The 17,490-nt window shown below is 44.7% G+C and overlaps 1 protein-coding gene across 4 annotated transcripts in view; it reads left to right on the top strand.

Annotated features, from left to right (window-relative positions):
- The window catches only part of GRAP2 (GRB2 related adaptor protein 2), a 62,159-nt gene that overhangs the window by 24,440 nt on the left and 20,229 nt on the right, over positions 1 to 17,490 (top strand). The gene's annotated exons all lie outside the window — the stretch shown is intronic.

Here is a 17,490-nt window from a genome sequence, read left to right on the forward strand (position 1 = left end):
TATTTCCTCCGCTCTCATCATGTGTGTGCTTCTCTGTCTTGGCATTTGAGGGCTGAAGACCTTTCCAGTGGCTACAATGGATTACAAGACCCCTTCCCTGTGTCCTGTACCCTTTAGTTTGTCTTCACAGCTGCAAATTGTTCTCAGCCTATCTTCTTGGCTTTGACAAAAACTATTTTATTACTCGTAGCACACGTATAATACTCTGTAATATAAGGGAAGGTGTAGATACACAAAATAAATAAGAAGCCCGTTGTAGCAGAAATGCCATCTTATAGAGATCACTCAGCCTTAAGGCACCTGGCCACCCTTATTCACCCTATTCCTGCTAGTTTCCCTTCTTCAGCTACTCAGGAATCGTCAAGGCTAAACTCTTTTCAGCCGGCTACCGGAAATATGTATTTCCTTTGCTTTTCAGCTCTTAATGGATGAGTTACTTCTTTTTTCTGTCTTCTACCTCTTGCCAGATATATTGTATTTTTGTTTTGTTCTGAGAATGTGAGCTCATTTATCTCCAAGGGAGAAAGAAAGTCATTGCATATTTACCCGTTAACAAATTATCACTTGCAGTGAAAATACAACAGAACTCTCTCACTCTCTGTGAATAAATGTGTTACTTGCCTTGGCCATACCTTGGTTGGATGGACTGCCACCGCTCTCTGCAAGTTGGCTTAATTTTCTCACGTTGGTTTCTGTTTCCTTGAAGCAACGAGACTCTTGGTACGTTCTTTGATCCTGCTTTTGAGGAATGTGCCTGTCTCCTTTTGGTCTTTGTTTTGTGAGCTGGTTCGATTAACCTCTTAGCAGTTATTGAGGAATCTATTGTGTTGGGTGCTGTGGGTTCCTCTGAAATCCTCCCCGCTTGAACGTTGGATGGAGTCACTTATCTGAATGCTGACTCCCTCCTAATCCATTGGTTTTCCTCTGTGTAGATGGGGGCATGAAATAGCCATCTACCAAGAGATAGCACGATGTCGTAAACTGAACTAGAGTACTGTAGTCAGCGAGACCCAGGTCGTAAAACGGTGCAGTCTTGGGCATATGGCTTCTCTTTTCTGAGCCACACATTCCTTGTTAGAGATGCTGATGGGAACAACAGAACAGTCTATTCTTCTTTACTGTTCTCCATAATGAGATAACCACCAAACAGACGGAGAAGAGTCTGGTTTAACCAAATAATGTTGGTGCAAATTACAAATGTCTGTAAGAAGGTATTTTTGGCCTGAGCATTTCGGTGGCATTTAGTGTGGTGTCTGATGCATGTCATTTAGTTACACGGATAAAACCTCTTGAACCACACAAAGCTCTTGACCTGGTAGGACATTACATCTTACATCATTTTGATTCTTTTTATTCAGGCTACTTCTTTCAAGGAAGTGGTAAAAAAGAAGTTAGTAGTATTGTACCAATGTCAGTTTCCTGGTTTTGATACTATACTATGGTGATACCTTTATCACCATTGGGGGAAGCAGGATAAAGGGTATAAGGGAAATCTCCGTACTACTTTTGCAATTTCCTTTGGGTCTATAACTACTTCAAAATAAAAAGTTCAAAGTTCAATGAGAGAGAAAGAAAGAGAGAAGGAGAATGGGGTGGCAATTAGGAGAAATGAATGCTTATCTTGGTTTTGGACCCCAGCTAGACAAATATTCATACTTTGTTTTCCTCTTCCTCCCCTTTTCACACACAGCTTTTGTGAGCAGTCAGATATAAAAAGCTAGGGTTCATTTCTCTATAGAAGAGAAGAAAGAAGTAGAATGAGTCAGAATGAGTCAGGAGAACCCCTGCCAACATCGGGTCAGAAGGCCTACCACCTGCCCCTCCCCACACCCTTTACCCCCACAGACTTACCCTCTGTATCCACACTCACCTTGTCCTCCTTCCTTCCCGTTCAAGGGGAGATACCTCATCTGCTGCTACAGAAGAACTCCTTCACCTGCACAAGGCATCCATGCCTTCCTGCTGTTTCCAAAGGCTCATCCTTCTACATAATATCCCCATGTGATCCCTTCTTAACCAGGGTTTTAACAACCATCTAGATGAGAATAGCTCCCAAATGTATATGTCCACTCAGACCTTTTTGCTGAGATCCACACCTACGTATTCAACCCGACTGGGAATCTCTACTTAGATATTTCACATTTCAAACTTTTTCCAAGTGATCATTTCGTCCTATATTCCCTTATCTCCAAAAATGTCATCGCCATCTACTACGTTGTCCATGGCAGAAAGACGAGAGCCATTCTAGACCCATGCTGCCCAGTCTTGTAGCCTATAGTCACATGTGCTATTACGTACTTCACACATGGCTGGTCCAAACTGAGATGTGCTATAAGTGTAAACCACATACCAGACTTAGTTCAGAAAGAGAAGACAAAATATTTTAATATTTGATACTGATTTCACTTTGAAGTGATGATATTTTGGATTTATAATGTTAAATAGAACAAATTATTTTGAAAAATTTCCTTTTACTTTTTAATGTGCTACTAGAATATTTTCAATTACATGTGTGGCTTGCATCTGTGACTTGCATTATATTTCTACTGGATGGTGCTGCTCTAGACTCTTCTCTGCCTTTTAGCCACTCCTAATTTGTCAAAAAGTCACAGTGATCCTCCTGAGTTAAGACAAGGTATACAGTATCAGCAACGTGCACAGGCTGAATTTGAATCCTGGCTCCACCAGTTTTTGATACATGTGAACCTGGGCCATTATTTAATCTTTTTGAGCCTCAATTTCCTTATCTGTCAGATGGATATAATGCTAGTTCTTACCCCTCAGGTTCAGGCACCATTAAGTGAGAGGATACATGTAAAGCACTTACTATGGAGATAAAAGCATATGCAAAGGCCCAATGCCAAGAGAAAGAGCACAGCCTCTCACTGTCATATTTCAGGCCCTCATCACTTCAGGCCAAGGCTACTGTAACAGTTTCTTCATCTCCAGTTCATCCTGCCCTCCAATCCTTCATATTGCCACCAGATTAAACATTTTCTAATGCAAATATTATCAAAACATTTAGTGAGTCCCCATCACCCTTGGGATCAAGTCCAACGCCCTTGGTATGCTATGCAAGGCCCTCCATGACCTGCCCCCAATAGAAACACCAACTCCGCCTCCTGCCAATCCCCGGTGGCTATAATGAACACGCTGGGCTCCCCAGTTCCTTCTTGCACACACCTCTCTCTCTGTCTGTGATGTACGTGCCCTCTACATGTCCACAAGTCTCAGCCCAACTGACACCTTTTTGGGGAAGCTTCCCCTGGTCCTTGCTGTGCCGGTACCCATCCCAGGCAGGATGAGGAGCCACTTCTTTGGGGTCCTCAACCACTTGAGGTTTGGCTCCATTGTCACACTGCTCTTGCTTCTTCGGTCGACGTGTCTGTCTGTCTTACAAGACTCTGAGCCATCTGAGGGCTAGGATGGGCTCCCCAGTCCACTCGGGATCTCCACGCTGAACAGGGTGCCCGGCACAAAGTGGGGCCTGGTAAATGTTTGTTGAGTGAATGCTTAAAGTATAGGAGATACTCCTGAGGGAAATAAGGAGAGTGAGAGCTAGTGAGGTCAAGCAGCAGAAAATCTGAAGACTAGCCCGAGGAGAAATTGAAGCTTCCTGGCCATGCAGACAGAACTAAGAGAGAGGAAAGAATCTGGGCAAGGAGTCAGTAATGGAGGATTTGAAATGAAAGACTATAAAAAAAGAGAAGATCATGAAAAGAACAGAACCACATTTGGTACTGCTGGTGGTTTAGTAACTTCCTCTACAAGGATTCCAGGAAGAAACAAGGCTCTAGGAAGGCACAAATCATATAAAGAAAGAATGAGGTATCAGCAACCCATTCAAGGATTATTTGTTATCAGGACTAGATACATGGGTGATACAAGTCAACCTGGTGACTACGTGATGAGACTACTAATAATTTACTGGGGCTGGTGCCCAGGAATTCTTTTACTGTAGTGCAAATGCCAAGCATGGAAAATTTTGACACATTATAGATATGAGAAAGCAGATAGCGAGTTTGAGAATAACGATGTGAAATGCCAGAATAATCAGAAGAGAAATAGAGGAATGCGTAAGAAGGTTTAGAGGATTCCAGCTTTACCACAAATGTGGATTACAAGAAAATTCATTTATAAAGACAGAAATTCCACTATATAAAATCCACTTATCAAAACATGTAGCATTCCAGAATGCATAATGCTAAACGCGTGTTTTTGACACGCACACAATATTAAAACTAGCAAATAACACCAGAAAGGTAGAGAAAGTAGGAAGTATGACATTTTGTGGCTCACAAGGTATATGAATGGGAAAATATGTACTTCTACACACAAACCACAACCTTCACAAGAACGCCTACAGGCTTCATTCTGAGACCTCAGGTCTCATCCCACAGGATAGCCCATTCTTCAGTTTTCATGTAAAAGGCCTCATGGGACAGGCATGGTGTGAGGAGAAGGGACAGCAGGGAGAACTGAGGTGAGAGGGTGAAAAGATCAAATGATCCTTTGCCATCATTCTTGACAATGAGCCAGTCCTCCTCTTTGAGAGTTCTGTGGAGAAGGTAAACATCTGGGATATACTTATGCCAGAAGCTATTTTTTGTTTATCTGAAATTCAAACGGAACTGGGCCTTCTGTGTTTTGTCTCACACCCCTACTTAGTGAGGTGTACATTGCCTCATTCTTGCTGCCTGCGAGCCACACACATCTCAGTAATCGAGGAATGTGTGGGAAGTCTCAATAACTAACAATTCTTGAGTACACCTACTATGTGCCAGGCCCCATGCTAAGTGGTTTAAGGGGATATTTCACATGTTTTTCACAAGCACGCTAGGAGGCAGGCACTAGCATTATTCCTGTTTTAAAGATGAGGAAACTGAGGCTCAGAGAGATTAAATAACTTGCTCAGGGTCACCCAGATAGCCATTGGCAGAGCCAAGACTTGCACTCTGGTAGTCTGACTGCAAAGCCCGTGTACTTGCCCACCTCACCGGACATGGTGGCAGCAAGCAGGGGGTAGATACACTGAGGCCCCCAAAAGAGTAAGAGACAGCAGGAGCACAGGGGGTGACAGGGGCAGGCCCTGAGTGAGGCCTTGAAGGAGCAGTTGAAGTTAGACCAGGTGCCTTTATTTAAGCTAGAAAAGGGTGGCCCTAACTCTAGGCAGACGCAGCCGCACTCCAGGACTGGCAGCTTGATTAGAAGAGCACCGGATGGATTTCAGTCCCCGCTGAAGCCTTAGCCAGGGGCCCTTGTACAGTGGACAACCTGCACAGCTGTACATAGCAGCCTGAGTTAGATGGCAGAGGAGGACCAGTGCAGAGGCAAGGACACAGGTAGGGTGCTTGGAGGACAATGAGGGGCCAGTCTCTAAAGCACGTTTGCATGGGGTACGTGGTGCTCTGAAGTCAGTTTAGAGAGACAGGCAGGGGAGAGATCGTGGAAGGCCTGAAATGACAACAAGAGTCTTGAGTGGATCTGGGAGGTGGCACGGCAACATGACAGTGACGAATTCTGAATGGAAAACTGGCCCTCAGAAAGTGTGTGTGTCAGAAATCTTCAACACACAGGGGTCTTTGCTCCATCATGCAGGCAGCATACGGTAGAGGGAGGGAGGATGGGGGCACGATAGCTAATGTGACAGCAGCCTATTTAAAAGACAGGAGAAGGGACTTCCCTGACGGTCCAGTGGTTAAGACTCCACACTTCCACTGCAGAGAGTCCAGGTCTGATCCCTGGTCAGGGAACGAAGATCCCCGCGGCACAGCCAAAAAATAAAAAAATTAAAACTAAAAGACATGAGAAAAGGAAACTCAACAGACTGGAAAAGGGGACAAGGGGTGGGGAACAGAAAACACAAAAGACGGAAAGTGAGTGAGAAGGTGAATTTCTTCCACTTTGCATTTCCCCAAGTGTTGTCCCTCAAGGAAGAGTTGACCTGTTCTGATTTTTCTTTTCCTGAGGGTTGGAAAGAGCACAGCACAGTTCGCTTTCAGCAAGGCATCTGGTTACATTTTTCATGATACCCTAGAGAATAAAATGAAGAAAGAGGGACTTCCCTGGTGGTGCAGTGGTTAAGAATCCGCCTGTCAATGCAGGCGACATGGGTTCGAGCCCTGGTCCGGGAAGATCCCACATGCCACAGAGCAACTAAGCCTGTGCGCCACAACTACTGAGCCTGCGCTCTAGATCCTGCGAGCCACGACTACTGAGCCCACGTGCCACAACTACTGAAGCCCGCGCACTTAGAGTCCGGGCTCTGCAACAAGAGAAGCCACCTCATTGAGAAGCCCGCGCAACACAATGAAGACCCAACGCAGCCAAAAATAAATAAATAATAATTTTTTCTTTTAATGAAGAAAGACAGGTCAAGTGATAACTACCAGAACTGGCAGGTCTGGAGTTGATATGCAAAAAATATAGATTAAGAGGTTAACGTCAACCTGGAGGGAGCTTTTAGGTAAGGAAAGTGAGTTCACAGATAACTAATTTGTTTATCACCACACAGCTGGTGAATGAAGGAGTCAGAGTTCAAATCCAACTCTGCCTGACTCCAAAGCCCGCGTTCCATTTATTATGGAATAAAGACCAAAAAGGCATTAAGTTTGCTTATGAAAAAAAGAGTTGGAAGAGAAAAGCAGAGGGAAGGAATACAATCATTTTCAGTCTGAATTTTTTTTTTTTTTTTTTTTTACGGTATGCGGGCCTCTCACTGCTGTGGCCTCTCCCGCTGCGGAGCACAGGCTCCGGACGCGCAGGCTCAGCGGCCATGGCTCACGGGCCCAGCCGCTCCGCGGCACGCGGGATCCCCCCGGACCAGGGCACGAACCCGTGACCCCTGCATCGGCAGGCGGACCCCCAACCACTGCGCCACCAGGGAAGCCCTCAGTCTGAATTTTGCCCTAAGAAGAAAAAGAAAATTATCGTGAGACATTTTAGTTCCATGTAACTAATTCACCAAGCGCTTATCTATTCCTTCCAAGTCCACCCTTCCTACCGCACCCCTCCCCCCGCCACACCTATTCTCTATCATCTCAATACCTAAGGGAAAGGCCAGACCAACTTTCTGGGTCACTTCCGACTTTGAGAATCTGAGATTTAGGGCCCTACTTGATAACAAAACTGGCAATTAAAGAAGAAAGAGAACTGCTTTAAACAAGGCTAATACAGGTGTTCCTCAGTTCAAGCAAACTCCAATTAAGACCTACATTTCCAAAAAGTAAGAATGTTACAGTTATTCATTTGGTGGAAGCAATTCACAATATCCTCCACTCTATTGGCAGCTTTTTAGTACCTTTATGGGGTGACTTGATCAATAAAAATGTAATTACCTCCAATTTCTCAGGGACAGACTTATCAAATGAAGGAAGGTATGCTGTCATACGGGTTCATGTCCACTTTTGCAAGCTTTTGAGACCAGTGAGCTAAAAAAATGATCCGCATTCCAATAATAAATGGGGGCTGGGGACTATAGGTAAAAGTGACAAGAAGATGAAAGTAGCTGTGGTCATGCAGTCATTCACTCTACCCTTTTGTGCTTTGGTAAAGTTAAGGGAGCACGGAGCACAGATGGTGAGGGAAAGGGGGGCAGGCGGGCGCTGAGAGTGTTTGTGGTGTTCGTGAATGATGTTACAGCCCTGGTGACGACAGAGCAGGAAGATGGAGGCTTTCAAATATGTGAGAAATGAGCCAAGCTTTCAGAGCCCAAATCAATAAAAACAAACACGAAGCCAACAGAAGAGAAGAAGGAAAAGAGAGGGCACCATAAAATCCCAGTGATATATTCTAGGGGAAGTCAGAATGTGAATAGAAAATGAGAAGTGAAAAAAAGGAAGACTGGAGATGTGTAAAATGCCTGTCTGTCTGTCTTTCTGTCTCATTCTTGGCTTCCACTCACATGCACCACCACTCCCTTTTTGCCCTTCTTATAGGGCTCATTAAGTAATTTCTGATTTTAGGTGGAGTTTTTTTTGTTTGTTTATTTGTTTGTTTTGCGGTATGCGAGCCTCTCACTGTTGTGGCCTCTCCCGTTGCGGAGCACAGGCTCCGGACGCGCAGGCTCAGCGGCCACGGCTCACGGGCCCAGCCGCTCCGCGGCATGTGGGATCTTCCCGGACCGGGGCACGAACCCGTGTCCCCTGCATCTGCAGGCGGACTCTCAACCATTGCGCCACCAGGGAAGCCCAGGTGGATATTTTTAATGCTTCATTCCTGGTTGGGTTTTGCCCGCAGGATTCTCGGTGTTTCTGTAGACAATTGTTACAGTTTTAGGAAACAATCAGGATAAAATGAGAAAATGGCAGGTCTTGCAGCAGCGTGGGGCTAGAGGTAACATCTCCGGGTTGTGGGCTCTTTCTGTTTCTTTTTTTTTTTTTTTTTCTCCCCTCCCCCCTATTTCATTTTTGTTGTTGTTGTTTTAGATTGATGTTTTCATGGGGTTATCTGAATAAGAAAAGTGTAGAAGATACTTAAACAGGAACATTTTAGATACACTTTTTCTAACTATATACATCCATGGTAAATTACTAATGTTTTGAAGAGAAAAAAAAGAAATTGAAAAGCAGAACACATTGTGGGGAAAGTGGATGGTGGGAAAGGTTAGACAATCATGATATAACAAGAGAGAAAGAGGCAAGGAGAGAGACGGAGAGCAACGGAAAGGAAAGGAAAAGAGAACAGCTGCTTGTAAGTTTATTAATTGAGATTGTTTCCACATCTGCAGTTGCCTTAAAGCATGATTTCTTGGTGTGAGGTCCACCAGGTTTATTGGAGTCTTTGCCTCTTTGACCAAGGAGCAATGGGCTTGAATTCTGCAGGTCTGTGAGAATTGCTCCCATTGGCTGATGGACAGCAGCCCAGGAAGGTTCAGGCGGCCCTAAGCGAGTTAGCAGTTATCCTGAACTAGTGCAGGACTTGCATTATTTTGCTAGGACCGAGAAGAGAGAGCACATACCCTAAACTCTCACCTCATTTTCTCATTCATAAAATGTGAATGATAATAATAATAATGCATGTTGCAAAGGGTGGCCATTTGTGAAGCCCTTGGCACGTGATAGACCATGGCAATAAATGGAACTTAGTCTTTGCTGGTTCTTGTTCCTAGCCATTGGTGAGGCATGTTGCATGTACTCTCCCTACATGACTGTCCTGGAGCTTCCTGTTTAAAGATAGCAACACAGTGACCAAGCTCTGGGCCCACGGCAGGGTTTAGAAGCCAAATCAGCTTTGTGCTTCTCAACCTTCCATTTCCCCACTTCCCTTTGGTTAGTGCTGTCTTTTCTCTTTAGTTACTGGATCGTCTTGATAACAAGCGTTGTACCTTCTGGTGACATGGCAGCCAGGGCCCCATAGTAAGTGGGGAGAAGCTAACACTTGCTCAGGGTAAGTGGGAGAAAACGGGGCCTTGAAAAGCTGAAAAGGAGTATATGCTTGGATTTAGAGTTTTGAAATTTTTGAAATTTTTTGAAATTCTTTACGAGAAAGAATGGTAGATAGCTGAGAGGCAAAAATGCTTTGGGGAAAGACACACTAAACTGTTGATCCCCAATGACGAGCCATGCCTTCTACATCCTCTTCCCCAAACACTGTGAGGTGAGGATTATTTTCTCCAGTCTTGATGAGAAAACCACGGCACAGAGAACTTGTTTCCCCAGCTACCAAGTCGGCAACAGACTTGAGATTTGAAACCAGGTCACTGTTACTGGCAGCCTCACCACCTTGCAGAGACTGGCAAATTCGGGAAAAAAAGAATAGAATTTGCTTGAGTTTGAAAGAACTTACGCATTTTGCTTCAAGAAAGATTTTTCTTACAAAAAGTGTGAAGACGAATGAGATGTTATATGATGTGCTTTGAACTTAAAAAGAAAGTTATGTTTTATAAACCAAACTGGTGTTGATGAAAGAAAAGTAAGGTAATAAATAATCAGAAGAAGGAAGAACAAATGACCCTTTATCTGGGCAATCACTCAAGTTATGAGGCAGGGGAGGGGAGCGACTTGCACAGAGACCATCTCCTGATTTGTCTCCTCCCTCTTCTACTTCCCGCCCTTGCCATCGCTCCCCCCTCCACACACACACATAACAAAAAACCTTAAGCAGGAAAAGAGGAGCTAATTTTATTTTTTTAATTTTTTTTTTTTTTTTTTTTTTTTTTTTTTTTTGCAGTACGTGAGCCTCTCACTGTTGTGGCCTCTCCCGTTGCGGAGCACAGGCTCCGGATGCACAGGCTCAGCGGCCACGGCTCACGGGCCCAGCCGCTCCGCACCGGGGCACGAACCTGTGTCCCCTGCATCAGCAGAGGGACTCTCAACCACTGCGCCACCAGGGAAGCCCGAGGAGCTAATTTTAAAAGAGGAAAGCATCCTTGAGACCAATGAAATCTCCATAATCCACAGTGAGAGACAGGGACCCGCAGAAGAGCAATTTGATTAAATAAGAGGATATCAGGGACTTAGAGGGACTCTCCAGTTGTGTCACATTTGTCTGTTAGTCTTTGAAATGTATTTCTTTGGCTTCCAAACCTGGAAACCAAGTGCCTTCTAGCTGGGGAGATGTTCCCATTTGGAAAATAGGAAAAAAATCTCAGGGCAAAGCCAAGGGGTCCAGGCAGGGCTGGGTTCCCAGGTTGGACTGAACCTAAGAGGCTGGCAGAGGGTCTGCGGGAGGTGCTGGCAGAGAGAGGCATTAGAAGGTCAGGGTGGGTACCGCCAGCCTTGCAGTGGAAGGTTATGGGCTGCGCCTGAGGCCATTGCAGAGGGCATGCCTCCCCTGCCCACGTTTCCCGTCCTCCTGCGTGCTGCCCGTTAGTTAACCTGTCATCAGAGACCGCTCTGTTGCCACTTTCTGCAGTGAAGCAGCCAGAGGATGCATTGTTCGGTGTGGAACACACCTGCGCAGGGAGACGGAGTGCTCCCTGAAGGCTTCCGGTCGTCGGCCACTTCCTAGTGGCTTCAGGAACTGGCGTCAGCAGATCAGCTGCCAAGGAGTTATCGTCCTCGGACAAGCTTCAAAGGGCCCCTCTAGTTCTGTGTGTTCACCCCTGCGGGTCATGCCAGGGGATTTGTGCTTTCCTGGGGCTTATGAGGGGGAAATAATGAGTCACCCGGGGACAAGAGGAAAATAAGAATGTCCCATGGGCACAAAATCATTTAAAATGGAGGCTTTTAGAGGGTACTGTACTAAGATCTCAGCCAACTAGCCAGAAATGGTTTGTGGAGTATATTTTGCTTGTCTTGGCTTACTCTGGTTGCAATAAAAATCAGAAATGTTTATATCCCACGGAGAGAGTACCTATGGAAACAGGCCAGGTCCTCCTGAGAAGGGCCCTGAGATCCTAAACCCAAAAAGAAATGGTCCTGCCTCTCTGACTTGGGAGATCCAGATAAGCATAGGAGTTGTTCGTTGTAAATCTTTTAAAGGAGAGGCCCACGGTGGCCACTCCCAAGTTCACGGCTATCTGCAAGCTTGGTTGTAGCTACCATGATTCCAACTCCCACTTCACCCTCCACACCTGGCCTCAGATCCAAGTCTCCAGAGAAACCAGAAGGAGGCTCTTACTAGAATAGGACTGGAGGCTCTCTATTTTAAGGGCCCCAGAGGATGAGTTAGAAGTAATTCAAGAGCAGGCAGAGTAAAGGAATCTGTAAGCCTTGTTAGACATTCAGAGAGAAGGTTAACATTTCCAACATGGCCAGCTAATGAAGAGGTAGCCTGTAAGCGAGGTTCTGCTGGTTTCGAACAGAGCCAAAATGTTGTCATTTGAGAGCGTAAAGGGAGGAAAGGCCAACCCTTGGTCACTTGGCCATGCTCAGCCTTTTTCTTTTCTTTCTTGTTTTTTTTTTTTTTTTTCACTTTCTTTTCCAGAATAGATTGGTTTGGGTCTCTAGGAGAATATTTCAGCAGAGGCTAACAGGTGACTTACAGGCAGTTGTCCATCCTATGCTTACATGTTCTGTCCAATGCCCAGTAAGAGGTGATAAAGCAGAAAGGCCCTAACCACAGCTGTAAGGTTCAGATAAAAGAAAAACACACAGTAGGGATTTCAACACAAATCATAAACCTAGACTCAAAAGTAGCAGAGAGGGACTGGTCACTTTGAGATGAAAGGGGACCCACTTTCCAGGGAGCTCAGAGAGAATTTAAGCATCAGAAAATGTGTAGGAGCAGATGTCTTCCAATTTTTATCCATCAAATCAATTCTGTATTTTATGGGTTTGAGACTCTTTGAAACGTTAAAGTTTATATGCCTTAAAACACACCAAGAGAGAAAGAAGACAGTCGCCAAACTGTTTGGAGAGAGGTTGCGGGGACTCGAGATGCATAGAAAAGTTACGAGATGGAATCCACTGTTTGGGGCGCACCATTGCCCTCTATTGGATTAAATAAATCAGATCTTTAGCGTGGGTGCATGCTTCATTATCTCTGGCTGAGTTTGCCCAGAAGTCAGGGCACCTTTGAATGGGAAATGAATCCATCCTTGTAAACGGGTCCTCCGGTCTGCTGCCCCTTCCCTGAGGAAATCAGTTACAGTTGTAACTCTGAAGGCAGGCCATTTATCATGTTTCCAGTCACTCAACAAGCATTTGCTAGGTGCCTAAGCACTGGTGAGGTATCGTAGGGCATCTAAGAAGTAATAACAACTGTTACTACCATTTATTGGATGCAAACTGTGCGCCAGGGTCCTTCTACACATTTACACACAGGACCCCCGTGAAGTAAGGGTGGCTACTCCCGGGTTAGGGATGAAGAAACGTGATACTTGGGAAGTAAATGCCACATGTGAGGGTCAAATCCAGGTCCAGCTACTCCTAAGACCCCAAGAAGTTACACACTATCAGGGGAGATAGATAGGATATTGATAAAAACGTCTATACCAGGAGTCCGTAAACTACGGCCAGTAGGTCAAATTTGACTCATCACATATTTTTGGCCACAAGCTAAGATGGTTATTACTTTTTTTGAATGGTGGGGGAAAATCGGAATAATAATATCTTGTGGCATGTAAAAATTATATGAAATTCAAGTTTCAGTGAGCACAAATAAGATTATACCAGAACCCAGCTTCGCCTGTTCGTTTACTGTTCTCTCAGGCTGGCTTCTGGGAAACGGCACGGATGCATGGTCATGGCAGAGACTGTACAGCTCGCGGAGCCGAAAACCCTTTCTCTCTGGCCCTTTACAGAAAAGGTTTGAGGACTCCTACTCTATATTCCGAGGTGTGATGTTATATATCAGTAGAAGAGGTTTTTAGAAAGCATTTGGGGGTTAAGAAAAGGGGGAACTGATATTTAACCCACGGTGTGAGGTGGTCAAAGGGATACACAGGTGTGCTCCGTTTTAAGACTCAGTGCACTGAAAACCCAGCCTTTCAAACAGATCAATTAAAAGATAGCAATTTGCATAACAAATTTTACTTTCCATTTTGTAAAGGGATTCACCATGGGGTTCCTTTGTAGGATGAGCCTCCATAATGCATGCTAATATGATTCCATTTGCAAATACTCTCTCCATAATAACTCTCCAAGAACAGATCTCTTGTGTACAGTGAGGTTTAGCTATCATCATTTTTTCCTGGCGCTGTGAGGTTTCCCACTTCTGAAAAGTCACTGAGCTGACCTTGTCAATTCAGAGGAGGAGGAGGCACTGCCTTCCCTCGGTCTCCAAGAGGGGCTTTGCCAGGCAGATGAAAGGGTGTGGATTCCAAGCATGCTCATTATGTGAACCTAGAGAACTGGTATAATTTTACATCTTTAGCTAAGCTCCGCTAGGTCAGTGCAGCCAAAGTCCTAAAATGTAAACTCCTCACTATTCTATCAATCCATAAATCAATACAAATTATGTTGCTCATGTTCTGATAAATAGGCTATAAGAAATACTTATCAAGAGCAATGTTTCTCTTCTTTTTTCGAGGCATAATCTTAACCACATGACAACAGAAACTGGGGCAAGTCATATAATATTCAAATTAGGGCTCTCCCGAGCAAAACAGTAAGTGTTGTCGCAATTCAGTTTAGGACCTGGCTCCTTCTTTCCCTGGGTCCTGAGCCGGAATCTTCGGAACAGCTCCGTGCTGTTATGCAATCGCTCTTTTTCAGAGACAATTAAAACGGAAACCTTCACTATTCATAGCCAAATTAGGAGGAACTGAAATCGTTCAAGAAATTGCTTGCCTGGCACCGTTTTGATGTTAACTATGCGTTTCTTCTGAACATATCCCCTGACTCTGACTTTCACATGGAGGCTCTTATAAAGAGCCGTCTCCTAGCTTTTGCTTCCCTCCTCCATGGCGACTTATATTTTAGAAGTAGATAAGCATTCCTGGTATATAGCCTGACTATTTTTCAGGTGTTTTGGTGGTACAAGAAGCTTAAATGGAAAGGCCAGGGCAGAGAAAATCGTGCTGAGGATGTCCTGTGTGGTGTTGTCCAGTGGTGATCTGTGTCTCAGGGCTCCTGATGGGTATTCCGTGCAATTTGTAAAGCAGGAGAGTGAGAGAGATGCAGAGGGCTGGTGAGAAGCGGAGCCAGCATCAAGAGGAGGATGCAGGAGCCCTGCACGGTTCAGAGGCGGGATTCCTGACCAAATGGCACCATCACTGAGGCAGGGATGCGGGGGGAGGCTGCTGGCAGGGGCCCGGCACCTGGATGCTGTCACTTCTCATTCACGCTCTACGGCAGGTAGCATTGCAGCCATTTCTAAAGCTGATCGCTGGAAGGGAAGACGCATTGAACCCATCTGTGAGGCTCTCTGAAGAGGTGTCTGTCCTCATCTTCCCCTGAGGTCAGCAGCACTGTAACTGCAGACGGCAGCAAGAAGTCTCCACCACATTCTTGAGTTCCTGAGACTGCTGCCCTTTCTCTCTCTCTCTCCCCACTCTTTTCTCTCTTGGAGTTGTTGCTACCATGTTTTATCTCCATCATTTATTTGTTTTCTTCTTCCAGTTGCAGTATGCAGTGGTGGTAGGTACAGATTACCCAACAAAATGGATAAATACTGAATAAACTATGTTAGTTCCGTTTTCTTTTCTCCCTGGTGGTAATTTTTAACTTTTCAAAATTAAAAACTAATGGATATAAAGGAATAGGATATAACTTTCCATGCATTTTTATGATCAAACAGAAGACCAACCCCGGGGGCCGGCACATTTACCATTCTCCTCTATTAGGGAAGCAGAGAATGGCAAATTCAAGGGAAGAACTTGCCGAGCCCGGTGATTTGAATGAAAGCAGAACATCCCCCACTCCACCCCGAGCATCTCCCTCCCACCAAACAGCATCTGAACAGATTTCATCTCACAAATGGAAATGGGACGCAAACAGATTTTTTCAAAGTGATTTCATGAAGAGTGGGCCTGTTTAATTGGGTTTTCTGAGCCAGGATTAATATTACAAGCTGGGGGGCTCTGTGCTGTGCCTCTGTTGTTGGCTTTGCCACACCACCTGCCTCCTGGGGGAAGGCAGACAAAGTGCCGCCATTCAGAAGCAATTTTACTTCTGCCTCAGCCTCCCCTCTGAATGACTTACAGCCAGCCTGGACCAAGCACCCAGGCCTGATCTGAGTTACATGTAGTGTAGGAAAGATCTCCCCAAGCTCAAGGTCATATCTAGAGCATGTGTTGGATATTTTTTTTCATCTCTAATGTATGTGACTTTCTAATATGTTTAGCATTTGCCCTCCCCTTGTCTCCATCCTGCTTATTAAGGTAAATTTGCATAGAAATGGGATCTTGGTTTTTAGGACTATTCACCTGACACTTGATCTCTTGATGTGACCAGCGTCTGCTGCTGATACCATGTGGGTGACCCACAGAAGCCCATCTTCCTGCACACCAGAGGCAAGGCCTTAATTAGGGAAAGCTTTGCATGTTAAAGTAATGGGGTGAATCAAATCAGCAAAGGCATTTAGCTTTCACTCCGGAGGACAGAATACCTCTTCCTGTTGAGTGGGTCATCCTAGGTCACAAAAATTTTAATTTGCCTTAGACGGACAGATCTTGAAGAAAGTGCACAAAAAGTATATATATTTTGGGTTTGGAAATAAGTTTTGGCTGGTGATAAAGCTCAGACAGTGAGCTATGACATTTTCCTTTGGATCCTGCAATATTTTTTGCTTAATATCTATCTTTGGGATTGGTAATACTCACCTCTATAAATTGCCTTTGGCAGACCAAGCAAATGTGGAGAATCAGAGGAAGGCGCCCCTTGCTATCACCAGGGATGCAGTCTGCTTTAATCCCCTGATCTCCGGGTGCCGCCCCCTCCCACGGGCAGCCAGCCACCTTCCTTATTTACCTGAATCTCGTCACTTAGGCAGAAATTCCCACTGAGAGAATAACTGTGGTCCCAGTTTCCTGGTCACTGAAAGTCAGTTAGGTTTGAGGGTTTCTAAACTACAGGGTTTCAGACTTAAGCAAATTTTGCAAAACATAAATGCCAAACAATAGCTCTCAAGACGGTGTCCTTGACAGTTAGCAGAGAACCAAAGAACTTGAGCGTCATCGAGAATAAGCCTCAAATTTCCTTTTTTTAAAAAATTAATTAATTAATTAATTTTTTTCATTTTTTGCTGTGTTGGGTCTTCGTTTCTGTGCGAGGGCTTTCTCTAGTTGAGGTGAGCGGGCCTCTCACTGTTGCAGCCTCTCTTGTTGCGGAGCACAGGCTCCAGACGCGCAGGCTCAGTAGTTGTGGCTCACGGGCCTAGTTGCTCCGCGGCATGTGGGATCTTCACAGACCAGGGCTCGAACCCGTGTCCCCTACATTGGCAGGCGGATTATCAACCACTGCACCACCAGTGCAGTGCAATCCATCAAATTTCAGTGAGAAAAGTTTAGAGGAGGTGGGAGAAATCAGAAGAAAATTTTTGCGACTTTTGACTAGGCTGCCTTTGCTGAGACTAAATTCTTTCCATAAAGTTATTCTAAAACATAAATGCTATGCTACTCAACTTTATCTTTTATAACATTTTGCATCTATTCTTTAATTTCATCTTACATCCTTATTCGTTGAACATTATGATTCCCATTTTACAAAAGAGGAAACTGAGGCTCCAAGAGGTTTAGTACTCACACAGAATACTCACACAGATCACACAGCTGTTCACGGACACAACCTGAACAGCTGCTCTCTTTCTATTACAACCCCACTGCCTCCTAAAAAAACCCAACCATAATTCATTTGTGGGTTGCCTTATTTATCTTTACACAGGTCTCATGTATTACTAGGAGGAGCCAATGTTTTAACTCAATTCAGAGGTATTAAAATGCAAACTTCCCAAATGTACTTGGCTTACACAATAATAATAAAATAAGGAATCTGACTAATTGAGTCTCCCAATTCTAAAACCAGAATGCTTTCCACTCTCAAACCATGTAGAAGGCTGCTAAATTCCCCACTGACCAAAGCCGTCTAATTCTCTTAAATGATTCAGATGTAAAAGAGAAAATGGCATCTGTCTAATTAACACCACCTGGCTAAATATAGCTGTCAA

Source organism: Kogia breviceps, chromosome 12 (assembly GCF_026419965.1).
Source record: "Kogia breviceps isolate mKogBre1 chromosome 12, mKogBre1 haplotype 1, whole genome shotgun sequence".
NCBI classification, from domain to species: Eukaryota; Metazoa; Chordata; class Mammalia; order Artiodactyla; family Physeteridae; genus Kogia; species Kogia breviceps.